The sequence below is a fragment of the Mytilus galloprovincialis genome, chromosome 14 (assembly GCF_965363235.1).
Source record: "Mytilus galloprovincialis chromosome 14, xbMytGall1.hap1.1, whole genome shotgun sequence".
In the NCBI taxonomy this organism is placed as follows: domain Eukaryota; kingdom Metazoa; phylum Mollusca; class Bivalvia; order Mytilida; family Mytilidae; genus Mytilus; species Mytilus galloprovincialis.
In genome coordinates, this window is record NC_134851.1 from 66828392 (window position 1) to 66850699 (window position 22308).

At 31.6% G+C, this 22308-nt stretch overlaps 2 long non-coding RNA genes across 2 annotated transcripts; one reads left to right on the forward strand and one right to left on the reverse strand.

Moving 5' to 3' along the window:
* The first annotated feature begins 1721 nt into the window (after window positions 1-1721).
* On the forward strand, window positions 1722-6197 carry LOC143058066 (uncharacterized). Its single transcript, XR_012972933.1, has 3 exons — window positions 1722-1813; window positions 4171-4268; window positions 5735-6197. It is a non-coding gene; the product is annotated as an uncharacterized LOC143058066 (long non-coding RNA).
* A 1497-nt stretch (window positions 6198-7694) lies between these two features.
* On the reverse strand, window positions 7695-8606 carry LOC143059703 (uncharacterized). The gene is made up of 2 exons (XR_012973563.1): window positions 8502-8606; window positions 7695-7836 (listed from the first exon to the last, which is right to left on the reverse strand). It is a non-coding gene; the product is annotated as an uncharacterized LOC143059703 (long non-coding RNA).
* Window positions 8607-22308: the final 13702 nt, after the last annotated feature.

Below are 22308 nucleotides of genomic sequence, written 5' to 3' on the forward strand. Positions count from 1 at the left end.
GGAATATTGCAGCTGATTTCCATTCGTTTTATGTGCTCGAGGACTGTGGTATTAGATAAAAATGTTAAAGACAAATCTAGAATAAAGTTTAAGAGCATTGAACACCCAGAAATTTGATAAATCTTGTCTTATACGGTTAAATGCAGCATGTGCAGAACATTCTTTGAGTGCCGTATAATAGTAACTCCTTAGTTTGTAAACATTTTAATTATTTTAAAAACAATATAAATGATATTTCATTCTACCCAGAAGTCCTGGTCACTGTACTCTCGGTAACTGAATATCAGTTTCAAATTGTAATACCAGTACAGTGGTATCGACCCAATTGATGTATATGAGAGATTTGTATCCATATAACTTTCATTTAATGTGTAGTTCTTTGACGGAAAATGCAGACCTAGGGAGCTTAGAAACTGTGGTTTCGTCCTGTATAATCGAGCATCGAGCCACCATATGAAGTTTACATTGTGTCAAAATACGACAATTTCATACTTGTTAAATATAAACATTTATCTAAAAAAAATCATAATGTAAATGGGGAATGTGTCAAAGAGACAACAACCCGACCAAAGAGAAGATAACAGCTGTAGGCCACCAATGGGTATTCAATGCAGCGAGAAACGCCCGCATCCGGTGGAGTCCTTCAGCTGGCCCATCAATTACTTTATTTTGTAAGATTCTCGATAAACTTCTAAAAAATACCTTTTCAAATAATTATTACTGCCGCCTTCAAAGATCGTGTGATGGGTTATATTCAACTTGAAATTTAAATCATATGTGGATACATTCTTCAGAAATCATATATCTCAATTACTGTTTTACAATTTAACTTACATTTGAATTCTGCAAACTTTTGACTAATCCTTGTGCTCAAAATTAAAAGGTCAATTGACTACAACTTCTTATTTAACAGTCTATACTTGTTTAAAAACTGCCTTGATTCAACCAATATACACACATTAGCATTGGTCTTAATCGATAATATAATTCTCGAATTCAGTAAATTGTCATTTCAACAAACAGTTGATATTTCAATGGGTACATTTTATTTTTTATTAAAACAAATATCTAATTTTACATTGGGGTGAATTTGTGAAGTTCTGTCACTTTTTTACTCGCATTTCAGCGAGTGCTTGGTGGAATCTTGAGGTTATGGATACGACAGAGAGAAGATTTTTTTTTTTTTTTTGCTATCATTATTTATGTTCTTGAAATTGAAACAGTTTGACGTCTTTTACAAAGGAGACGATTTCAGTGTTCTATCCGAGTCAAACTTATAGGTATCTTATGCACTTTCTCGGTCTCCAATCTTTTATTAATTATTAAACTATGGTAAAACGGGAATTTCTAAATTAAAAAGTCAAACTATATATTTGCATTTGTACTTTCTGTTATAAAGTTCACATCACTTTATTACCGTATCATCTGTTACATTAATTATAATTGACAAATCAGCAACTCTCACATGTCTGCACATTCTTAAATAAACATGTAATTAAATAGATCAATTGAATTTCTTATACACATGTTGTCATTCTGTAGTCTGACCATCAAACGATGTACTTGTTAATAAATTAGTTATGGAAACTGGATTGTATTATTACATAGCAAATACATTACACTTTCATTATCGTTATAAATTTTCAAAAACCCACCCGAAGAAGATTTTTCAATACTATAGACGATAAAACATAATTAATTATATATGTATGTGCTACGTTCACATTTACCTGATATTAATTATAGATAAGAAAATAGTAACAGAGGTTTAAACCGAGGGAATAACTTACACGGATTCAATATATTTGTCCATGTGAGTGCTAACATTAAAATAAGAATTTATTAAGTCAAATTTGTATTAGTGTTACTAGTATATATAACTTTTATTATTTTCATTTTCGATCTTTAAACATCATAAGTTACATGTAATTGATTTTGGCCTTTTTTATATTCGAGTGCCACAGATCAGTGTCAGGCATACACAATCAGGGGTCGAAATTGGCGCTGGTCCGATGGTCCGAGACCAGTAGAATTTGTGTCGGACCAGTAGATTTTGTCAGCTGGTGGTCCGGCGGACCAGTAGAAAATTTTCGTTAAAATCAATGATTGCATCTCTATCTCGGTTTGTTTACACAAAAAAAAACCTGAGAAATTATTTTTAGGGTATTGGGGGTGCTATTTTTGGAATAAAGAAGAGGAAAGCAGCTGAGGAAAATAAAACGAAACATCTGTCATATCTTTTAGTGGTTATCAAATGAATTTCATTTTTGCAGGACCAGTAAATTTTAAGCCGGACAAGTAGATCTAAAGTCTACTAGTCCGGCTGGCCAGTACACTAAAAAGCTAACATTCGACCTCTGTACACAATCATAATAGATATCGGAAGATGTGGTATGAGTTCCAATGAGACAACTCTCCATCCAAATAACAATTTATAAAAGTAAACCATTATAGGTCAAGGTACGGCCTTCAACACGGAGCCTTGGCTCACACCGAAAAACAAGCTATAAAAAAGTAAAATCACAAAAATACTGAACTTGGAGGAAAAGCAATTCGGAAAGTCCATAATTACATGGCAAAATCAAAAAAAGGGCCACAAAATTACTAGTGTAAACCATTCAAACGGGAAAACCAACGGTCTAATCTCTATAAAAAAAAAAGAAAAACGAAAAACACGTATAAATAACATAAACAAACGACAACTACTGCACATCAGATTCCTGACTTAGGACAGGTGCAAACATTTGCAGCAGGATTAAACGTTTTAATGGTACCAAACCTTCTCCCTTTTTCTGAAAAAAATAGTATAACATCACAACATAGAAAAACACACAAATATCAATTGGAAGGCATTAACACAAAAAACGAAATTTACACACTATGAACGAATAAATTTGATCTGTGATACCTGAATGCAAATACATACTAGTTAATAAAATTATTAGGGATAAATATTTAAGGTCAAACGTAAATAAACAAGTTAAAACAAAGCTATGGTATTAAGATACCACTGTGAAAAAGAATTTTTAGAAAATCTTCACTTTTGAAAAAAACCCACCGGTTTCTACACAGGTAAATGAAAAAATAATTCTGTCGGTAAGTAAGCATAGTATCTTTGTTGAGTTTTATAGGTTATAAGATAACCTGATGTTTTATTTTTAACCTTAAGTGGTATGTTCTTTATATATGCATTAGATCTGAACGATGATAACATATGCTTTGCTTTGCTTTATCTTTTTGTTTGTAAACTGAATACATCGTAGTATACTTTTAAAAGTAAAGTATATATAGTGCTAGAATTATTATCATATTCAAACTTAACAACAATGTCACATGGTTTTAAATTTTTCTTCTTTATATATGTTTCTGGTTTTTTCTTAAATATCTTTAAACAGATATATCATGTTACGGAGGGGTATTTGCGAAAAATACCAGTCGAGAGAATGTTAGATTTGCGAGCCCTAAAGCCCAAATACCCCTCAAGAACATGCTATATCTGTTTAATTACACCGAATGTTTAAGTTCAAAAACGCATTGATGATCGTGACGTTACAAGCATCCAGCAGGATAGAGTATTTTTGGCAAATTCCACGACAGAGAGGGTAAAAAAAGGTATATTCGTTTGGAAAATACCCCGGCGGCGTTTAAAAATGAACGATATTCATTTGATAACAGTAAATTGGTGAAAAAATACACTAGCTATCAACCAATCAAAATCCAGGATTCTTACATAAGGTGTAATTATTCACGAATAGTGCTGCTATACAAACGAATGATCCGAATTTGAGTGGAAATCACATGTTTAATAACTTATAACTAGTTTAATATTCTAGTAGCAAAGTTTGGATTCGCTGATTACTTTGTAATTCCTGAATGTAACTTTATATTTGATAGTAGCAATTCACAATACAGTGGAATTCATCATGATTTCAACAACATTTACAAGCGGCCGTTCTCGGAAGTACAGGGGCTTTAAAGGGAACCAGGTTTTGAAATCTTTGTGCTAAAGGCTAAAGGTTTAACTTTCTAAACATATTTTTATGTGTATGTTTGTGTTTTCATCTCTTTTTGTCACTGATGTTTCTTAAGCCTTCTACCGAACAGTTTTTATTTTGTTTTAAGCCTACTTTATTATTTTTATATACAAAATCTTTTTATGTTATATTTCAGTACTGAATATACATATTCTTTGTATATAAAAGCAACAATGGAACGAAAATATATCACAGTATTTGTATTGTTTGTTCTTTTTGGTACACCTGTCAAAGGTAATATATAATATTGTATAATATGCAATAGGAACTTTCTTATTTAAAATTGTTAAAATAATGTACAATATAAATATAAACTTAAAACGATAGTTTGTAATAGTAGTCTCCAGTATAAAGTTCAACTCTCATAAAGCTAGTCGTATTTTAAAAAAATCATCAACAGCAACCAAATTAGCAAAAAAAAAACCTTTTGGTCATTTGAGTTATATGATGATGTAGCTCCAACTGCTGTCAGAAAAAAAAAAGTAAAATCACAAAAATACTCCGAGGAGATTCACAAAGGAGATCCCTAATAATATGACAAAATTAAAAGCTCAAACACATCAAACGAAGTGCATAGCTTTAAAATAATTTACCTTGAACCAGGTCATAATACAAATAACATTTCCTTGTAAATTTAGGATATATGGTATCACGGATCTCAGTAAAACTCGAATGATCGAATCGACATATGAGGGTCACGATTTGGGTTTACAGAATAAAGATTAATGAGCGAAAAAAAAAGAATTTAGAAAAGTCTACTCAAAAACATAAAAAGTGAATTATCGGCTGCTTAAAATAAAACTTATCGAGCATAGTAGACAAATAGAAAGAATACAGAAAAATAGCATCCAAAAATAAAGAATACAGAGATAAATGACCCGCATTCAGACCTTCACATATCCTGCTAGCACGCTAAACCGGAATCTATAGTTGTAATAATTAAACATATTTACACTCTTGATTAAATTTAATTTTCTTGTTGGGCAACGACGATTAACTTTGTGGGGTTGTTGTGGAGGTGGGAAGTTGTTGCTGCCTCTTTGAAAAAACAGTTTGTTTCAATTTTCATATAGTTATTAATTTTTTTCGTACAGAAATATGTTGAAAATTATTTCATAATTGCAATAAAACAAATATGAGAGGTGTAAGCTGTTAAACCAGGGTTTTTTTTTATCGGAAAATGCTGTAATAAGTTACGATGTTTAAAAAATTCAAACATTTGATTATAAACTTCCCCTTTTTGAATTTTCTTTTGGGTTTGTCTTTATTAAATTTTTTTTATTACTTTTTATTCACTCCCTTTATTTATACTATAGTCAAGAGTTTATCAATCCAATAATGTAGAAAACACAACCATTACAACCTTTTGAGTTTGATTATTCCTTTGATTATTATATTTTGTCCCTTTTACATATTTTGTCTTTAAAGCTGTTTTACTGTTAAATGTTTTTGCTACTAATTTTCCCAAGTTTACCAAAATAAAACTAATTATAATTTATAATTATAAATCGCCGAACTCAGTAGAGCATCTTTCAATACATTTTAAATTGATAACAAAACTCGTTTTACTCTACAATATAAATGAGTAAATAAAGGGAAAACAGTAACTATTTGATATCTGTTCTGATAACTGACTATACTCGAGGAACCAATTTGATATATAAAAAAAATGTTTTTTGAAAATTTGACAACCTATTTAGGCGGACAAAAAGAAATATGGACTTCAGATGATGTTTGGTGTAAAATAAAGACATATGGAGGTGGTGTATTGGTAGGAGCAGGTGCAGTAGCTTTAGTACCCCTTGTACTTAGGGCAATTGGCTTTACCCCGGTTGGTATAGTAGCTAGGGCATTTGCAGCTGCTGCGAATGGTGGAGGCGTAGTACCTGGAGGAGTTATTGCTATCATCGGCGTTACATCAAGTGGTATATACAGCTATTTATTTGGAGGATGCTCGGAAGATGACATTGCATGCAAAAAGAAAGAAAAGTGATGAACAGATACTTTAATTTGATGACCTAATTTTGCAATTTCTGAAACACTTTTTTGAAATTTGAAAATGTATTATCACGAATGGAATAAAAATATCTGTTGATTTATTAAACCTCTATATGTACTATCAAAATACAACATTATATATTTCAAATCACGTAATTGTCTCCCGCGTAACGTGTTGCGAAGGGTATGGCAATACAGGGCGTCGTCCGTCCGTGTATCTATCTGCCCGGCCTTGTTATTACTCTCACATATACAATTCATACGTCAATTAAGTATCATAATGGTGGTCGATCGAATATTTAAAAAAGCGTCATGCCCCTTTGAAAGATCAACTTTATGGGAAATGGCTTCGTTAGTTTGTTTTACATTTATTCATATTTGTACATCAGTTAAGCCGTTAGTTTTCTCGTTTGAATTGTTTTACATTTGTCATTTCGGGTCTTTTATAGCTGACTATGCGGTATGGGCTATAGGTCCTAATTTTGTATCATTTCGTCTCTAGTGAAGAGCTGTCTTTTTGGCATTCAGTCCAAATCTACTTTTTATTATCGTTAGCGCTCTCACGGGTATAAATTTTTTACCCGATTTGTATAAAACTTATACTACAGATTAATATCAGCAATATCTGGGACAAATTCTATAATGGTGAACGATCGACTTTTTATACGAATCAAAAATGGCTACCCTACCGCTCTCATGAATGAAATTCTTGTCAGATTATTATAAATAAAGTCAATAGTAGCATACCACTGTTCAAAAGTCATAAATCGATTGAGAAAAAACAAATCCGGGTAACAAACTAGAACCGATGGAAATACATCAACCTATAGTAAAACTTATACTATTGGTTAATATCAGCATATGTCGGATAAGTTACTTAATTTATTATGGTGGACGATCGACTTTTTTTAAAGGATTTATGTCTCTTAGAAATATTAAATTGATTAAAAATGGTCAGGATAGCGCTAACACACGAAACAATTCTTGCCAGATTTTTATAAAACTTATACTATAGGTTGATATCATCTATATCTCGAACAAGTTTTATAATGGTGGACGATCGACTTTTTTAAAAGTTGTGTGTGAAGTTAGCAGCCGGTTCGTCGATACTCGATATTCAATATCCAACCGGCTGCTAGCAGTCGGATTGATACTCAAATGAAGATGATAATGGCAAAATATTAAAATATTCGACAAAATTAGAAGCATGAAGACCGTCAAAATGATGGTAAGACACCAAGTTTGTTAACGTCCATAAAATTCATCGAAATCATACACTCTGTATATATGAAGGTCGCACCGAAAGGAGTTCCAAGAAAAATGTCCTCTTCGACATCTTCGACAAAACCACGAATAGTGATTGATTTCCTAAAAGCTTTCAGGAAGTACTAATATGTAATATTCACCTAAGATCAATGGATGGCGTATGCTTTATAATGGTTAGAATACCACATGAAGTTATGTTGATCTATTTTTTTATATCAAATGCAGACACTGAAGATAAAAACAAATCTTCATAGAATTTGATGCGTCCGAACGGCTGTTTTAAAATACCTTTCATTATGAACACGCAAACCTAGCATTTGAAAGGCATAATTGTATAGATACGTAGATAAGTTAGGAGTTATATAAACAACGAAACCTAAATTTAATAACCCAATCTTGTAATGATAAATCAAACACATTTATTGCAAAATTTTCTGCAGTTTTCGTTGACAAGTAGTAAGGCTAGGTGCGTTACAAATAGTTCCTCGACCTCCATATTGGTTACAGGTATCAATTTTGTCTGCACATGTTAGTTTACCTTAAAGAAACAAAACAAAAATATATGTCTATGTTATATGAATAAATGGAGCAGTGTTCGTACCGTATTTGAATGACAAACTATCGGATCTCGACCCAGTTTGGATAATATAATTCAACTTCATACGTTCTCGAGCAAACACAAAAAACACGAACAAAGAATGCTGAAGAAAAAGCATCAGGAAACAGTAAAATAAATATTGAAAACGTAAAAAAAAATAATCTAAAAGTGTTTAGCATAAAAGGATGATTTATTACTAGGACATACATTAATTCATATTTAAGGTGGTACCAGAGACCTTGACTAAAATTAATTTGGCTCGTTTAATTTTCATAAAACTTTGTCAAAATATTTCCTTTCACAAAATATAAAACTTTTTAAAAACTTGAACCAAGCACTTTCTCAGAAACGTTTCATTGGAAATATAGCAATTTGATGAACACTAATTTTCGTTTCGTCTACAAAAGACCCATCAGTGACGCTCTAATCCAAAAAAGTTATAAAAAGTCGAAATAAAGTACGAAGTTGAAGAGCATTGAGATCCAAAATTCCTAAAAGTGTTACCAAATACAGTGTAAAGGACACTAGACTCAGTTTAGCAGAAGTATACAAATTGGAGTTATGTACGAGTAAAAGCAACCGCTTTAATAAAAAGAACTTCTTACCAGACTGGCATGTTGGTCCATTGTATCCTGCATGGCATTGACACAAAAACCCAGAATGACTACTATAGCAGTCACCATGACCATTACATGGATCTGGAATGCAGTCTGAAAAATATTTTAAATAATCTGCATCTCTTGCCACCAACGAAAACAATTTCTTTAAAGTAATAAAATAATTTGTTGACGTATTACTATATATCTATCAAGGTATAACTTTAGAAAAACATTATATTATAGCAGAATAAAAGAATAAGGAGACAAAGTCGAAAGAAAGCGTCAACAAATTACCGAGAATGGCTTGCTATTGCTACTTATATTCTGGGTAAAGTCCTATTTCAAGTTAATTTTCACTCCAAATTTTTTACTAAGACTCAATTCACTCAGAGTATTTCATTTCCTGTAATTTTTCATTTAAATAGCATGAAATTTTAACAAATGAGAGTACTCAAATAGTCAAAGGTTCATATGAATTGTAAAACCACCATTGATTTCCCCTTATTAGTCTTTGTTAAATTTGCACATTTCAAAAAAGATATACAGAATTTATCTTTGTTTTAAATAAAGATATACTTCGCATGAGTAAAGTTTTATCCTGTCCAGTACTATAAAAAAAATTCTCATCACATCACTGGAAGTTAACCAATCAACTTTTCACACTCAAGTTATATGTTTATGAACCAGAAATGTTTTACTGCAATGAAATGTAGGATTAATTTTCTACAAGTGTTCAACTCAAGGGAATATTATACTTTCGACCCTTTTTCGTTTGCAACCAGATGTGACCAACTATGTTTTTACTACTTTTAAACATTCAGTAGTTAATACCAAAGTAAAAAAACACTCCATAAGTGATTTAGTGGAAATAATTGAAATACGGTTTATTGTTTATCATGGTATATCCATTCACGTACGTGCCTTTTATTAGTTTTCATCAAGACTGAAAGAAAAAGAGGTGTGGTATAAAAAAAAAAGTCGTTAACCCCCCACATGTTCAGCTGCCTGTTTGTTATTTTGACAACTTATATGTATTTTTTATGTTAACATATTCATACTTGTTTAAAGTAAAATTGAATTACTAAACAAATGTATTATTGACTTTTTCATTTATTTTGGTTCTGATAGTCGTGTTTAAGTCTTTTTGGGGTGAATCCAAACATGTTTACAGACCATATATCTGCTAACTTTTTTTCTTTGTAAAAAATATTCAACTTTTATTATATTAAGATATATGAAAATTATCCACGTATGCATCACTTGAATAGAATAACTGTTCATAAAGGAAAGCTATACTTACAATTGAGATCTGAATTAAATAGAAACATATTTTGTTGTTAAAGGCGGAGGAACATAGGCAATTGATTGTTTTGTGTACATAATGACATTTGATACAGCAAGATTTTTAGAAGAAGAATTCAGAATGTTGAGAAAATTGAGGCAACAGTAATTTACGCATGTTCAACTCTCAAATACTCGACCAGTATCAAAAAATTTTACAGAATAGACGACTATTTTATTATCTAAAATTCAAAAAAGATGTTGATACACAAACACAACATGAAGGTGCTTTCAAAACTTATGTAGTGCCGATTTCAGTCGTTTTTGACACGTTACTCTGATAACGCAGGGAACACATTAGCAGAAGAACGACGTGCATCACCATGTCGAAAATTAAAATCCGTTTATCAATGAAAAGTTGACAATTAACAAACCAAATCTAAAATTCAAGGCTTCATTCATGTGATCCGTGATGATAGCAGTACTTTCACGATTTATATCTTCTGTCTTGCTGCTCATTTCATTTTAGCAAAAAAATGATAAAGTGTTTTATTGCTTTTTATTACATTTCTCTCTTCCAAGTTGACACTTCGTAGCTCTTAATTAACATTTTTCAGTTCCAACTTCCCATGTCACATCTCCAGGAACAAATTTCTCATTACAAACTGAGATATCACCTTTTCCTATTCCGTTATTTCCACTGAGTCGATGGTTACGATACGACTTCTTGGGTATACTTATTCAGAAATCAGTGCTTCGGTAATGATATGATTTATAGATAACATATTTTCATTTCCAATCTTGTGTTCATCAATTAAAAATGATTAAACTTTGATCGAAGGTTTCAACTACTTCAGGAAACATTGATCGTAGATTTCAGATAAAAAATGCCCGGACATTGCAGGCACTTGATATAATATCAGTACATTAGCTTTAGTGTGCAAGGGTTGCTACTGGGACAAAAACATATATATCGTTGATAAATTAATGGTGTTTAGAAAATTTTTAATTAAATTGTTTGGTTCTAGTCTGCAAGTTTCGGAAACAGTTTACAATATTTTAATTAGGATTCAGCTTTAGATTTGATTTTTCATATCAGTGTATATTTGTTCATATTTCATGTATGTCTTTTTTCCGTGTGTGTGAAACCTCATTTTTTGGTTGGTTGGTTTTAAAAAAGAATATTCCATCGTTAATGTTTATTCATATTTTGTTAAGACTGCTGCACACCTTGTATCGACATTTGACTTTTATTTCTTCATGTATTTAAACGGTTATTTTTGTGTAACATATGGATTGCTTTCTTTCATATTTACCCGATATCTTCTTTCATATGTGCAAAATAAAAAAAAAGTGATAATAAAAAGCATTATGGAAATCTAGAATAGTAAACGTTTTGAAACGAAGTACTCTCAGTTGGACAGATGTTTATGACTTGAGAATGAGTGAAAGCCAACGCAATCATTTAAAAATTCTCACCAGACTGGCATGATGTTCCAGCGTATCCTGCATGGCATTGACACAAAAACCCGGAATGACTATTAAAACAGTCACCTTTACCATTACATGGATCAGGAATACAATCTAAAAAAATATTATAAAACAAATGCATCACCTTTAATCAATGATAACAATCCCCTTTCAATCGAAATGAAACAGTCGATGATAAGTCAAATTCGGATAAACTATAAGTTGGGACTTCCGAAATCGTTCATGGTCATATTGCGATTCTTCCTAAAAGAATTGAACAAACATCAATGTGCTTGCGAGTTTTGTTATTTAAAAAAAAGTTATTTATATATAATATATTATCCTCGGTTTGTTTTCGGGTTCATGTTGCTCAGTCTTTATTATGGTTTTTTTTTCTGTATTGTGTTTTGTATAATGTTGTTTGTCTTTTCTTCTATATTTTGTTTTGGTCATGGCGTTTTCAGTTTATTTTCGATATATGATTTTTGAATGTCTTTCTGGTTTCTTTCGCCTGTCTTTTCCATTCATTGCGCAAAGGAGCATCAGCTCCGAATTACTCAAAATTTTCAATGCATGATTTGTTGTTTTAACAATTATGAAATCGGAATGTAAAAAATATATTATACTATTATCAGACAGTTAAGTTTAATTTCATCTAAATACGCTAACACGTCGATTATGTACTATTGGCTTGCAAGTCAATAATATAACTCCGTATGCATATAATTTTTTAATTTGGAATTAGTGCAGATAATGGGCATGTGGTCATCATGTGCCGCCTTCATACAAAAGCATGTCAGCATTCGAAAGTGAAACAAATATCAGACACGTACGTATTCCAGTAAAACGTTGATACATATATTTCATTACCTACAACATAAAACCGAACAGAACTAGACAAAATGATTGCACGTGCTCACTGTCTTTTTTTTTATATCGGGTTATACGACCATCGGTAGTCTTCTTAAGAAGATGTCTGGTCTAAGATACGATCGAAATGCTGATATAAAATAGGGAACTCATGCAATTTTAATTGTTTCTTTTCGTTTTGTTTTTTTTAATTTGGATGAACGTTGTAGTTTAATGTTAAGACTTCAAAATTAATAATATAAATAAACATTCCCTTTATAGCGATAACTTTACATGTATTGTTTGTTGTTTTAAAGCCAGCGTCAAAAGGATATTCATGTTCTATTTGTAAATCCACAGAGCTTGTTATTGGTGGTAAAGAAGATTAAAGGAATATCTGTTTTGTGGTTTAGTTTTGTTTTTTGTTTTTTTTTTGGGGGGGGGGGGGTTGGAACATCTGTTTTATGGTTTATTTTTTATTTTTTGGTTTTATTTTTGGTCAAATGAACAAGAACATTTATACTGAGAGAACTTACGCATCTAAATGTCATGATGATAAAACAGGCAGAACTAAGGATTGATAAATAAAACAAATTTTTTAGAGGAAGGTGGCTTTTGGTGTAATATTCTAATAGCAATTCCGAATAGAAAAAAGGAAAGGGATCGAAACCAACAGACATAATCATTGGCAATTGTTCACAAACAGTCTAAAAAAGAATATTGCCTGGCCACAAAACATGGTATTTTGCTCGAACAGTTTCGAGGTTGCTTATTCCCTTTTTTCGGGATACCTTGAGTTGGGGTTCGTGTTGTTTATTCTTTGGTTTTCTATGTTATGTCGTGTGTGCTGTTGTTTGTTTGTCTTTTTCATTTTTAGTCATGGCGTTGTCAGTTTGTTTTAGATATCGATATATGAAGGGAAATGTTTCTTAAAATGTGGATATTGTGATAGAAACAGATGTGAAGCATATTATTTTAATATATTGTGTTTAACATTTTAATATATTGTGCCTAATATTTAAAAAAAAAAGGGGTTATCATTTTGATATATTGTGCTTAACATTTTACAATTTATATTTATAATGCTGTTTTAATATGATTTTATAGAATAAATTATTTGACTTTTATTCATTTTCTTTATAAATAGAACTATTTCTTCATTTCAGTTATTATGTATAATCCCTCACGTGTTTTCTAGTGATTATACATAATCCCTGAAAATTCTAGTGATTATATATAATCCCTAAACTAGCCAGTGATTCTACATAATCCCTGAAAATTTCAGGGATTCTACATAATCACTGATTATACAAATTTACTGTAACATATATACACTCTTGTTCAACAAAATTATTTCAAACTGACAAAATAAGCAATATTTTTTGATGTTTTGATGATAACCTTTAGTTATCTTTCGCATAATTTACGATAATAAAATAGTTCAATAGAAAATTTAAACATAACTTACGATTGACCTCTGAAACAAAACAATACAAATTATTTTAAAAAAGGTTTGATCAAAATATGGTCAATTTTCCAAATGGCGGAGAGTATAATTCATTATTACGTTAAATCAACTTTTAAGAATTTTTAAAAATAAAATCAAGTTTTATGAACCGTTTCACTTGAATTGGACTTTTTATGATTTCGAGCTTCACTGATTGGTCTATTGTGTGGACAAAACGGGCATTTGGCGTACACAATTTTTAGCCTTTAAATTTGACTACTTAGTTATGAAGAATTGTGTAGAAAAAAAGTGAGTGAGTAGCAATTTTGGCTTCATACCTTCAAAATAAATGATCAATCTTATGATGCTGGATGTTATGAAGGAATTTCACATTTTTATGTGTATTTTTCGAAAAAAAGTTGACTTTTTGCACATTTCTTGCCAAACGACTTAAATTCAAAAGTGTCGAGAGAGAGAGAGAGAGAGAGAGAGAGAGAGAGAGAGAGAGAGAGAAAGAGAGAGAGGAAATCAGTCTCAATAAAGGGAAACATAAATTCTTATTTGTACAGCTATTTATATCGACCTTTGACAATTTGTGTATACGATGTAATAAGACGTAAACGATACTCATTCACCAAAGATTTATATTCTGTACTGGTATTGTGATGAATTTGACACCAAAGAATAGACTTACCTAGTTCACATGATACTCCTGTGAACCCCTTTTGACAATTACATTAAAACCCTGCAGTATTGTAAAAACAATTCCCACGACCATGGCATGGGTCTGGTTTACACTCTTTATTAAAAAGGATAAAATCAAATTAACATTAAACAGATTTGGAAGTTATTATTCATCAGATTCAAGTCATGAACAAATGGCATTACGGCCAATAAAAATACACCCGCTGTCATGCAATTCCTCAAACCATTATCGCAGAAAGAATGTCGCCATTTGGATATACTCTTTCCATAAATTGCGCAAGACAAGTATACTTCCGTATTCTTAGCCCGCATATTTTCTTCGGAACGTCAACCCGTTATGTAAATGATCCATTATCAGTCACAATAAAAGTAGACAAGCTCTTTTCGAACCAGCTCATTAAATAATTGAATTATCTAGATTAAAAGATTAAAATAGGGATTGCCAAATAAAGTTATGTTACTTTCAATCGTCAACGGTTGTCTTGAGGCATATCTGTCTTTTTTTAGCGGGGTATGTGTTGATTATTGGTCTTTGATAGTTTCTGTTGAAATATTTCGCAACCGATTAAGACTGGGAGCTATTAAAACTTGATAGATTGGGCACGTACCTATTTTCTATTCACATAATAGAGAAACAAAGGATATTAAGTATTCATCCATGACATAATGTCTAGATGTCGTTTGTTATATGGTCGTTTGTCTTATTGTGGTATAATACTACTTTCTCTTATCATTCATATACATTTTGATAACATTTCAATCTTATAAATGAACAGACCAAGACCTGTTAATTTGTTTTGTGCTGTATTTTTTTTTCTCAATCATTTATTTAAGTCATATATATATTTCTAATTAACTTGCGCATCCATCTGGAGAAAATGATAGTTCTCCCTTTCATCGTGTGTTCACTTACAATTGACATCTGAAGAAAAACAGAAAATATTTTACACAAAAAGGGTGGCTGTTTCGAACTATTAGATAGCGTTCAAGTTTGCAGAATTCATTCAATATAGCACTCATGAAATGGCACAAAATTGCTAGAATATTGTGAAAATGATCTGATGAAGTTGCTACATAAAAAATTAAAAAAAAAGATGTGATAATTATAACACAATATGAATTATCAATATGATCAAGTGAAAGAACGTCGTTAATATTAAAATTTTCACTAGCATTATTCTACAGACAATATTGTAGGAATTCTGCCTCTTTCACATAATGGAGCATAATGGAAAAAAAATGCCAGAATTAGAACATACTTGATTTAAATTCGAAAGCCGCATTTGTCAAAAGTATCAATTTCTTATATCAACGACTTGTTTGGCTTTATAACTATTGTGATATGAGCGTCACTGATGAGTCTATTTGGACTGTCTCGGATGGTTGTCTCCTCTGCAATCATACCGTATCTCCTTTCTTAAATTGTTGTCAATAAAAATCATAATATTGGTTTTCAATGTTTCAAATAACGTTAAAATTGAAACAGAGTGGGGTTTTTTTCACAGAATATTACTTTCTTGAACTTTTTTTGTAGGACATTATGGTACTTGATCAACTAAATTGCAAATTAAAGACGTAATATTAAGCTTATGAATTTGTGAAATTTTAGCACACAATAAACGGATTTCTGATGATTTTATCGTGTTTAGAAAACATAGAACATTGCATCCATTGAAAGCTTGATTTTATTTCTTGTCGTTGATCTAGGATCAAATGTCCTAACACAGAGTAGGTCAAAAAATTATATACGCCGGATTCAAAAGTCTGTATAAGGAATATGGTCTATTTAGATTTGAAGACCAATAAGGGTCCTTTGGTTGGAATCCAAAGGGAAACTTATGTCCGACAAATAATGCTTATTTAATTTCCGGTTACGTTAATATCATTGGAATATAAGTTAAGTCTATAAAATAATTATTGTAGATACCTCAAATAAACCATAGAGTGAGTAACAATTATTCGGCATAATGAATTAATTCTACAGTAATCATACAAGTTATTTTTGCAGTGTGGAGTCTCATCAGCGAGGGATAAATAATCATAAATTATAAACGAATTATTATACATTGCGATAAGACGTGTCACGGTACTTGTCTATCCTAAATTCATGTATTTTGTTTTGATGTTATATTTGTTATTCTCGTGGGATTTTGTCTGATGCTTGGTCCGTTTCTGTGTGTGTTACACTGTAGTGTTGTGTCGTTGTTCTCCTCTTATATTTAATGCGTTTCCCTCAGTTTTAGTTTGTTACCCCGATTTTGTTTTTTTGCCATGGATTTATGAGTTTGAACAGCGGTATACTACTGTTGCCTTTATTTATAAACGAATTGTGACCATGATCTCCGAAAAGGATATTTTTTTCTATGCTTAGAGTAAATTTTCCGTCTGTAAATGTGACTTTAAAGCCATATCCATAAAAAAAAGTCAAGGAGAGGACATTATATGCAGTTTACAGATGGTGGGAATATATTGAGGTTGTGATATAGATTACGCTCAAATATAAAACATCATACCAGACTGACATGCCGATCCGGTGTATCCTTTATGACAATGACACAAAAACCCAGAATGACTATTAAAACAGTCACCCTTACCATTACATGGGTCAGGAATACAGTCTGGAAAGTATATGATAAAAATGTATATTTATGTATATGTCACAACTCCTAAATTTAAGGCAACTGTAGATTACTCAGATTGTATCGGTCAAACAATTTGTAATGTATGTAAACTGTAGTGTTGGTAACAGTCGTGTTTCGTCATAACTCTGTGGGGTCAATTTTCATGTCAAGATGACACCCAAGTTATAGAAATCATATCTAAAAAAAACAGTTCATTATAGCGTGAATATGTGCGAGCGTATCGTATAAATAGAGATATGTAAATTTAAACGAAGTGGCAGAGTTAACATTATAGCTGTATAGTTACGCATTAATTTAAACCCGACTAAAAAGTCAGGACAAACCTTAAACGGGTGCACCTGAAATATCTTCCAACTTCTGTACATGTGGGGTTCGTCGTACTCCGTTTTTAATGTTGTTTTCAATGAAGGTCGGATTAAGCATAAAACTTTTTTTGGGAAGATGCTTTCATGTTGACTTTAAATAAATAACTTTGTTAACTAGAGCAGCAAAAAATCATATGATAGCCTAGTTGCAGGAGAAACTGGTTGATTTTTATTTTTTAGTCATTAAACTAAAACATGTCATGAGAGTACGTTTGTAATAATGATAAATACAAGACTTGAACAAATTTAAATTCTTCAGAAACAGTGCCTTTTCGAAATATAAAACAAATTAATGGCACCGAATACAAGACGTCGAATGTATAGTAGGTTAGATAGTTGAACTTTTAAAGAGTTTCAAACTAGAAACTAATTCTTTTATTACAATTAAAATTAGTGATTTATAACTTTATTGACAAATTTTTACAACATACGATTTTTTTCCTCCCTACAATAGGACACTTATCAACGTAGCCATTACATTTTGTGAATCAAGCAGGACCATCTCTTTCACTTTTTATTTTAGTATGGAATGGGGAATACGTGTTTAAAATGTAGAAAAGTCAAATGTTTTGATACTATTTCAAGATAAAATAGTCTTAAATTGAATGATGTCCAAAAGATCTTAATTGGAATATTTTAGTATCGACATTTGATTCACGCCATCTCTAGAATAGCTATTTCACAATAGCTGAGAAGTCCGACTTTGATTGGTGATAAAATTGATTTTTATGAAATAAGTGGTATAGTGGAGCACTTTGAAGATACAGCAATATAACATTGTTTGTAAGGACACTTATGTAGTTTAAAATTAAGGTTGTAAGTTCGAATCACGGAAGTGGCAGGTGCACTTGACACCAATCTTAACTGACTTGGATTGGCAGTCTTCCTTTCAAAGGATGTTGGTTCTTTCCAGGGACTTCTGTTTTCTCCTCCAATACTAACTGACTTCGAATAAATAGCACAATAGCGCTTAAAGTGGCGTTCAACACCAACCAATCAATCAATAAAACCTGCAGAGAAATCAGTGCGAATGCAGGCTTAAATTGGGAACGATTTCTTAAATATATAAGACATACTAAGTAATTTATTTTGTGAAAACAGATTTAAATTTGTCATCGGTTTTACGTGTATGTCAATATATATTCATAGGCAAAACTGACCAATCAAGTAAGAAGGGATGGACCTGGGGTGATGTTGTATGTGTGACAATGGTAGTTTGAGGAGCAGTCGTAATAGGAGTAGGTGCAGTATATGCAGTACCAGTTGTACTTAATGCTGTTGGCTTTAAATCGGCTGGTATAAGAGCTAACACAGTGGCATCTGAAATGATGGCAAAGTCTGCCAGTGCCAAAGCTCCAATCGGTAGCTGCTAAAGGATTAAGCACAACTGTAAAGTGTATCATTGGTACCACGACTGGTTCGGCGGGTGGGGTGCTTATGTATGCGACAGGAGGCTGTTAAGAAAATGACATTGACTTTAAATGAAATAAAAATGAATTTTACTGTTCAAAATATATCGTTTTCATGATGTATTTAGGGAAAATAAAAATAAAAAATCTAGAATTTCAAATTGATCCTTCAAATCAAAAGAGAATAAGTTATGGAATAAAATAAGCTACAATTAGTAATAAGTTATGGAGCTCCTTCTCGGGAAACATTTTACCCTGCGTCATACGAAAAGCACAAATTCTATAACCAAGATAACCTGACCTAAGTACGTACGTTGTCAATGAACCTGTATCTATTTGATATTTGCTTCAACTGTTCAAAATATGAGCTGAGTCTGATAGAAACGACCGTATGCAAGTTCACGTATATGTAACATTGAATTTGTAAAATTAGGGATTTCGTAAAATAACTTTTAAAAAAAATATTTTGTTTAATCACTGAACTTATTAGTGATTCTATAATATGATCCCTTATTTTGCCCTTATTACAAAATCACTGAAATAATTAAGATTTTTTTTCCAATTCCCGGATTAAATTCATTGAATTTCTATTAAAAAAAAGGGAAATTCTTTGTTATTTTATTAAAATATTAATATATCTTATATTAAAGTCTACAGTTGTTGCTCTAAACAATTTTGTTTGTACTTGCGTTTCTTACATTGGTCATATCTCAAATATATCTCATCCATGTTTTCAAACACAAAGTGGAACAGCTTTAAAAACAAAAGTTTCTTTATGTTCTCTATTCTTTAGATTAAAATCAAATCAAAAGTAAATATTTGTTTGCTGTAGATGTGATTTTTTTTAAGTAATCATCAGATGAAGATATCAAAATTTATGCATGTCTTCAATACATTAACAACATACTAGTCTTTATTCAAACATGGCATTTTGTTAGGGTCATACAATAGAAACCTGCTTGAATAAACTCATCATAGATACCAGGACTAAATTTTATATATACGCCAGACGCGCGTTTCGTCTACAAAAGACTCATCAGTGACGCTCGAATCCAAAAAGTTTAAAAGGCCAAAATAAAGTACGAAGTTGAAGAGCATTGAGGACCGAAATTCCTAAAAGTTTTGCCAAATACAGCTAATGTAATCTATGCCTGAGGCTGAGGTAGAAAAGCCTTAGTTCAAAAATTCAAAATTTTGTAAACAGTTAATTTATTAATATTCCAATATCAATGATAATTCATGTCAGCACAAAAGTGCTGACTACTGGGGTGGTGATACCCTCGGGTAAATAAATATCCACCAGCAGTGGCATCGAACCCCTAATTCCCTGTTTTAAGTCAATTGTATCAATTTAACAATTTCATGTCTCTTCGACAAGCAGTTATCAAAAGAGTCTTACATTTAATTATGTTGAACAAGGCTTTTTTTTTTAGATGTGGATGTTCTGGGGAGAATCGATGTGAACAAAATAGGTGTGTCTGTCAAAAAGCAGGGCAATTGTGTAACAGTTGATGTATGTGACCCGAACTTATCATGCTAAAATAAGTAAATTGAGTCTTAATATCAGTTCATTTGTTTGGTAGTGACGTTGATTTTTTTTCATTTGCCTTTCAAATATATGTTTAAGAACAAGTCTCTTGGTTTGCCTACTCAATGAACATTTAGGCCAAGTGTTTTGATATTGGCATACATCTTATATCACCGTTGGACTTTTCACCTCTATTTTTTCTGCAGTCTTTGTCTAATCATTATCTATTCTACAACCGTATCAAGGACCCTCGCTTATGGGTATTTCCAATCTGTGGGTATTTTTAATTTGTCATCATAACATAAACATTATCAAACACCATATGAAATTAAACTCATTATCTCGTATGTAAATAGAGATAAAAAGTTACCCTATAAGGACAAATTGAAATGCAGCATATATCCATTTTCGAATCAAACTCCTTTCTTCTGGTAAGTAAAGGTATTAAGCTAAAATCTGGCTGATTTGGTACAAGTTATAGGTAGGCAAACAAAAACAGGATTCAAATGATACTTAATTGTTGTGAGGCTAGTTTAGACACAACCTCCAGTGGTCAATATTACAAGGTGGATGTAGGTGATTTGACATTTTTGTCATAACATTTATCGCATTTTTCATTTTAAATCATAAGTATAAGAAAGAATATGTGAGTGCCAATGAGACAACTCTCCATCTAAGTCACAATGTATAACAAGTGAACAATTGTCGGTCAAAGCAGATTGGTCATAGTGTGGCCTTCAACATGGAGCCTTAGTTTAAATCAGCTTTATGTTTTAATGTCTGTAGTTTACGAACCAGTTATCATTTCCTTTTCTCACCGTGGTAGTCAATCCTCAGTGAACTTCTACATGATTTGGAAAATGTTGGACTGACATGAATGTTTCATTAAACGAAGATGTCATGTAAGGTGATAGTATTTCACCTATTTGGACAACGTTTAATCGTTGTTCGTATCATTTTGCGGTCGAGATAGCACACATATGTTTTTACTTATAACTTGATATCGTACAGATTATTTGCCTCTTGACAGGACATGTTATTTATTTTTCCATAACGATCCCATTACATCAATACACAATATAAACAAATAAATAAGCAACTCCAGTACTCCAATGAAAGGATGGAGATGGAAGTAACAATTCACATAAACAAAATAGTTGTTATAAAGAACACACACACAAGTGATATTGTAGTAATAATAAATGAAACGAAGAGGAAAAGTGATCGGTTAGACTAACTATAAAACCAGGTTTAATAATTAATCAACCATTTTCTACATAAGAAAACGCCTGTATACCAATTCAGGAATATGACAGTTGTTTTCCATTCATTTGATGCGATTCATCTTTTGACTTTGCTACTTGAAAAGGGACTTTCCGATTTGCATTGGGCTTGGAGTTCGTTATTATTGTTATTTTCCTTTTTCCTTTATCTATGCTTTGATACATGTCAGGTTATTTATAAGCGATAATTTTCATTGAGATAGACAATATCAACAAGTACATGTAGATTAGAACATTTGAAAATTCCCGATATAAATATAAAATATCCTTTTATGTGTGTCACATCCAAATTGTACGTCATAGTGTTGTGTAATACAAGATACTGGAAGTAAACAAATGCATAAATTCATAACAAAGATTACAACTAATCGCTAAGACACGTTACACAAATACAAGCTATATTGTTTTACATATGTGTAATGCATTATTTCATATTGAGGCGAGAAATTTGTTTTCAACATTTCCAGATCAAATACTCTGGCTAATATGAAAGTCGGTGTCTTTTCTATCAAAACCTGCGGTTCATAATAATCATATCTCGATTCTTGAAAGCACGCAAGTGCTGATGGTCGGGCACACAGACAACTTAGTTGATACCCCAAATTTGCACTATAGAAAGGTGTATAATAAATGTTAAAAGTTCATGATATGACCAAAGTTTCCCCCTTATCTTTAACCGACTTTTATTTTGTTCCATTTGTATTTCCGTCCTTTTTTTACAATTCATAACAGAACATCAAATTGGTGTGGTCTCTTATAATATGTTTTTTTTTTATCAAGAATCTTTTATGATTTGAATGCAGTTAGTTATGCGATGATTGTCTAGGTGTAAAA